Raw genomic sequence first — 6,108 nt, forward strand, 5'->3', positions numbered from 1 at the left:
GCATGAACTTCTCACTTCCCTTTTCTCTCTAGCTCGTCCACCATAGAACAAGCACTTCTCTTCCATTTTCTCACCAACCAAACGCTATCTATACTCTACCATCTCCACCCATCCAACCATAGGGTGGAAAAGAGGAGCAAGGAGCTCACAATGATAGGAGACTTGCTTGATAACAACCACTACATCTCTACACGTTCCTTTCATTGACACACATACGTTCAAGGGGATTCTCTTGGCGAAGAAAGGGTTCGGTTTGAGTGAATGAAGACACACTCCATTCGAGGCTTGAAGGAGATTGGAGGATTTCGTTTGATTATTTTTAAAACTATGAAGGAGCTAGGTTTTTCCTCAAGAGGAAGACCGAATCACCACTAGCATGTACACGTGAGCAAGAAACCTTTGAGAGGAAGAAAGACCCATAGCCACCATTTGAGTCCAAGCTAGGGTTCCATTCTCTATAGGATTTTAGCCATAAGAGCAAACAAAGATCACACACGGCTATGCTATCCCTCACACGTCATGACCAAGCCTTGTTAGCAAACACGAACAACATTGGAGTAGGGCAACCTCCCCTAGGCCGAGTACATGAAGAGCCATTCTAGCCGTGGAATAGGTTTCACAACCATGAGGGAGTAAACCCTAAACACGCCACACACACTCACATACTCGAATTACGGTTTTGTGTTGTCACAAAGTCTAATGGTTTAAACTATATTTTCAGCTTGCTTGATCGTGATACTTGTATTTTTCTTTGGATATTTGTAAGTTGACTCTTAACCTACCTTCAGAAAATGTTTGTATATGAGGTGTGAACTTTGCATTATTGTTGACATCATGTGATCCTTGAAATGTTTGTTATATCGATTGCATAAATGGAATCTATAATATGGCATGTTTTGTATTCGGTTTTAAGTGATGTTTGACATGCTTACATGCTTGTAATGTTTCAGCCATGTATACTTGCATGATGAAGAAATTGTCTCTTGCCATGTTGAGCATCGATTGCTATTGCCCATGTTTCATGATACATGAATTGCATGTTCTAATATTTTCAAGCCGTAATGATAAATGCTTTGGTGTGTTGTTTGATAACATGTCATGATTACATAATACACGACATCTACATGTTCAAGTTGCTCATGAAAGTAAAGAGTTCCAAGTACATGTCACATGCATTTCGGGTTGTGTATTGTTTTGACAAGAAAAGTTTGTTACATGTTTTGTCATGATCCCAAATGCTAGAAAGGGGAAAAGTCCTAGTGGAACTTCTTTATCCATTCTGGAGTGCATAACATTGGAAGTGGTAACCTCTAGGGTGGCAAAGCACAGTCGACGGATCTCGAATGAGTTCTTTCTAAACGACACCGGAGCGAGGTAGAACCTAACGCTAGTGGGTGCCATAATATGGATGCGGTGAACGCAAAATGCGAACTGCCACATAATGATAAGAACTCTGACGTTGTCACCACCAGTCAAGTGGGCTAGAAAGTGATGCCGTAACTAACAAGGATGGAGAACTAAATCTTGGGTAAAGCCTAGGGTAGAAATTGATTTGTGAAAATACTTTGACTTTATTTCAATTCATAGATTAAGTTTTATAGTTTAAGATTCTAGGATTGAATTCTCTAATTGTTTTGGATTTTTAAAAGTTGGAGACAATTATATTCAATCTTGATATGGTTTGATTTCGCTGAGCTATATGATTTGAATATATGATTGTGACTTAAACAATTATTTTTCATGTCATCGATGAGATCTTTTGCTACACTATTGTTTGTGAATATAGTGTCATCTTTAGATCTAATATTCATTTTTATATATGAAAACTGTGATTTGTAAAGGTAGAATAGATTGTAGAACTAAATTTGAGAAATTAGATGAATATAATGTCATATCTTCCAATTAGAAATTTGGTGCTATAATTCTTAATTGTGTATATAATTTTGATTGAAAAAGTCAGAGTATTGGATTCGATTGATGGAAGCCCGAAACTTTAGTTGTTTTTTTATTCGTGCCCTAATCTCATTCTAATTGCGTTCCTTAGGTAGAATTTTCATTTTCTTGTCATATTGTCATTTAATATTTTCCCTTAAACTTGCATCTTATAGTGTTTCTTCCGCCGACTCTCAATAGATCGACACCCTGAACTAATAATATACCACCGCTAATAGTTTGGGCATAATCAGGCGTGCTTTGTTTCGTAAGTGTAAAACAGAGACGTGCTCTTTTGCTTACTCCGTGCGATGGTGGTTTTTGTTTTGGCCTAACGAGGTCGATGGTGCTACTGGTGGGTGCGATGCAGATCGACTTCAACACGACACGATAAAAGCGGGTTAGGGTTTAGCCTTAACGGGTTCGGGTCAAAACGGGTTGACCCGTTAAGACACGATTGCTTAACGGGTCACTAACGGGTCAACCCGTTATGACCCGTTAAGAAAATTAAATTTACCTTTATACCCTTAGACCTAAAGGGTAGGGAGGACGCTCCACTTCCTTCTTCAAGTTCTAAATTTGTTTAGATCTGTGTTTTTAATTTTTTATTATATTTGAGATTGTAATATTAATATATATACATTGTATGTTTTGTCTATTACATTTGGGATGTAATTTTAATAATGAATATTATTATAAATTGTGTGGATCATATTTGTTTGGATTGTAATTTTAGACTTGTAGTTAGTTTTTTATTTTTTATAGATATTATTTATATTTAAATATTTATATAAAATCAATTAAGTCAAACGGGTCGTGTCGTGTCGTATCGTGTATGTCCAACCCATTAACGTAAACGGGTTGAAACGGAACGGGTCGTGTCGTGTTATGTCGTGTCAATTTATTTCTTATTCATTAACGGGTCATAACGGGCCGTGTTGTGTCAACCAGTTATCTTATCGTGTCGTGTTCGGGTTTAGAATTTTGACACGAAATCCTTAACGGGTCGTGTTCGTGTTGACCCGTTAAGTGTAATGTACATACCTTGACACGACACGAACACGACCCGTTAACACGATTTGACACCCCTAACGTGGAGGTTTGCTTTGATTCCAGAGGAGGTGGTTTGTTGTGAAGAAATATAAAAAGGGCTTTTACACATTCAATGTTGTCGGTTACAAACTAATAATGTGCATATCCATGATTCATGAAGAGGAAGAACGTGACAGGGGTTTATTCCACTACATTCATTCTATTAATGGATAATAGATAAAATAATCATAACAGCAACAACAACAATAATAATAATGATAATAACAGTAATAATAATAATAATAATAACCTCAATTAAAATTGTTACTAATAGAATTTCATAAAATTCATAATAGTAATTTATGTTAAAATAAAATAGTTTAGATAATACTTTAAAATTTAAATAAATAAATAATATATTGTCTAATTTAGGTTCAACATGACACAAACCTAAATAAATAATAGCCCATCAACATCTAATAACATTAGCCCATTAAACCCAATTTAGACCCAATAAGATTATCTACATTCCAACCTTAAAAATATTGGTTTGGGTCGTTACAAGAAAGGATTTAGGGTTTCGGCCATAAGTAAGGGGTGCTACTTTTTCTTCATGCAAAAGAGTCCCTTAAGTTTCCAACAGAGGAAATTGTTGAAGGAGGAAGGAAGAAGGGTTTAGGCCAAGGCAAGAAAGGGCCACTTGGTGCCCATACAAGGAGATTTTCTCGTGGCTTTTCATTTTTTCAGCAAATGTAATGATAGGAGAGAGAAGAAGAGGGAACAAGAGAGCATATAAATGGGGCCATTAATGGTCGGTGCCCATACACAAGGAAGAGGGGGAGATTAAGAGTCATTTGAGTTTTCAGCTTTCTCTCATCCTCTCCAATCTTTCTCGCCAATCCTAAGAAGACAAATACCATTTTCTCTCCACCCAAACACCATTTTCGTGCATCCAATGGAAGAAAAGCTTCAAGGAACTTTTGTGGAGATTGGCAAGGTAAGGAAGTTCCACTTATTTCATTCTTTAGTTCACATCATGAAAGCGCAAGAGGAGAGGAAGTTTTGAAAGTTTCAAGGGGAATGAGGCTTGTGTTCGACCAAGAGAGGGTTACCATACTTAAATTCTATTGAGTTTGCTCTTGCCTAGGATTTGTTTTCCTTTTCTAGAACCCGAATCTTTTGATGGCAAAATGAATGGAAAGGATTTGAAGGACTAAGATATCTTCGGCCATTTGGGTCTCTCACACACACAAGTTTTTTGTTGTTATACTTTAAGCACCCACGGTCATTAGGGTTTTGTCATGCAAAGGAAAGACTTGTCACACTTGGCCACTAGGGTTTAAACTAAGGGAAGGAGGGACTTAGTGACATTTGGCCCCTAGGATTTCTTGTTGTGTGTATGTGAGTGTGAATCAAAAGAAAAAGTCCATGAACAAGAGAGAAATCATAAATAGATTAATGGCCCTTGAAAAACCGATTAGGGCTAGATGTTTAAACCCTTAGTACATGATCACACGTTTGGATTCTAGTATTTTGATTGTCAAATTCTAATACTTAGCACATACACTTTCAGCTTGCTTGATCGTTGATATTCTTTATGTTCGGAGCTTTGTAAGTTAGCCTCTAACTTACTCTTGAATAATATATTTATCCCTTTGTGTAAACTTTGCATCTATGTTGTTTGTCCTGTTTAATAATTTGCTTACTCTCAAATGTCACATGATATGATCGGTTTCTACCCTTGAACAATTGATTCTTCATGATATGCTCAAATGATGATTGCTGGGATTTTGGTTTAAGTGACATGCTTAGAGCCTTGATGTATTGTTAAATGCCATATTGATTCATCATGTATTATATCCATGTATATGTATTCAAGTGTTCTAATTATTTCAAGTCGTTCACATGGTGCATTCTCAGTATATTGAGTACTAACACATGACATGATCACGTGAAAAGTTGCATGGTTTCATCACAAGTTACATGTCATATATTTTCGGGTTGTGTTTTAAAAGAAAATATTTTTGTCACGACTCCAATGCTAGGTGGGGGAATATCCTAGTAGAACTCTCATTTATACTCCATAGTGCTTAATTTAGAGTGGTAACCCCTGAGTTGACAAATTACAATTAATGGACTTCAAATGAGTTCTTTTTAAGGATTCTGGAATCCTTGTTGAAGGGGTATTGTGACATCGATCTCAACCTTAATTCTAATAGATTTTCTGTAGGCCATACCATAAATAGGATCCTCCTCAACTTTAATCAAATTGTCCATGGATTTGGATTTCTCAAAGTCATGTGGTCTAAAGGTAGTGCATGGATTTGCGAAAAGAGCTTGAGGGAATTAATTTTGTGGTGGTTCATCAATTTCGGAAAGGTAAGAGTGCGGCGGATTTTCTTGCTAGAGAAAGGGAAATGGGGATGAATGTCACATATAATGGTAATCAAGATCTTCTCCGATTTTTAAGAGGTATTGTGCGGTTGGATTTCTTAGGCCTTCCTTATTTCTATCATTAGCTCTGCTTTTTTTGGTTTGCTTTTAGGCATGTTTAGCTTGTTCTAGGCTCGTTTAGATTTTTACATGTCTTGGTTTAGGCCTGTTAGTTTTTTTGTGGTCTTTTAATAGGCTTGTTTAGATTGTTCATCTCTTTGTTTCGGTTTCGGTTTTGGTAGGTTTGTATTTGGTAGGTTTTTTATCTTCTTATCTGTAAACTCCCTAATACTTGGCTTGTAACTACGATATTCTTCCGACATAAGTGAGGGTTTATTAATAAACTTGGGACAGAGCCACTCCCATATGGTTACCGGGTCTCTCTGCACTATAAATAAGCATTTTACAAAAACTATCATTTTAAAATATAATTGTATAAAATGATTTTGTGATTACTGATCTATTTCACGCTACAAATGGACCCCTGCGATGGAGAAAGCTCAGCTCTTACCCCGCTTACCCAGTAGATAAGATTCGGCTCCGTTAGTATCAGTGTATCACTTGTTGGCTTCTGGTTTTCGTTTCTTCTTTATTTCCCTTCGCTTATGGGTCACTGCTTCCCATTCGGCTTATTTGGGTCTCATCCACCATTTTTCTTAAAAGAATAATCGTAAATCTACATGATAAGCTCGACTACCTAAAATTTATTAG

The sequence above is a fragment of the Juglans regia genome, chromosome 13 (genome assembly GCF_001411555.2).
Source record: "Juglans regia cultivar Chandler chromosome 13, Walnut 2.0, whole genome shotgun sequence".
Lineage (NCBI taxonomy): Eukaryota > Viridiplantae > Streptophyta > Magnoliopsida > Fagales > Juglandaceae > Juglans > Juglans regia.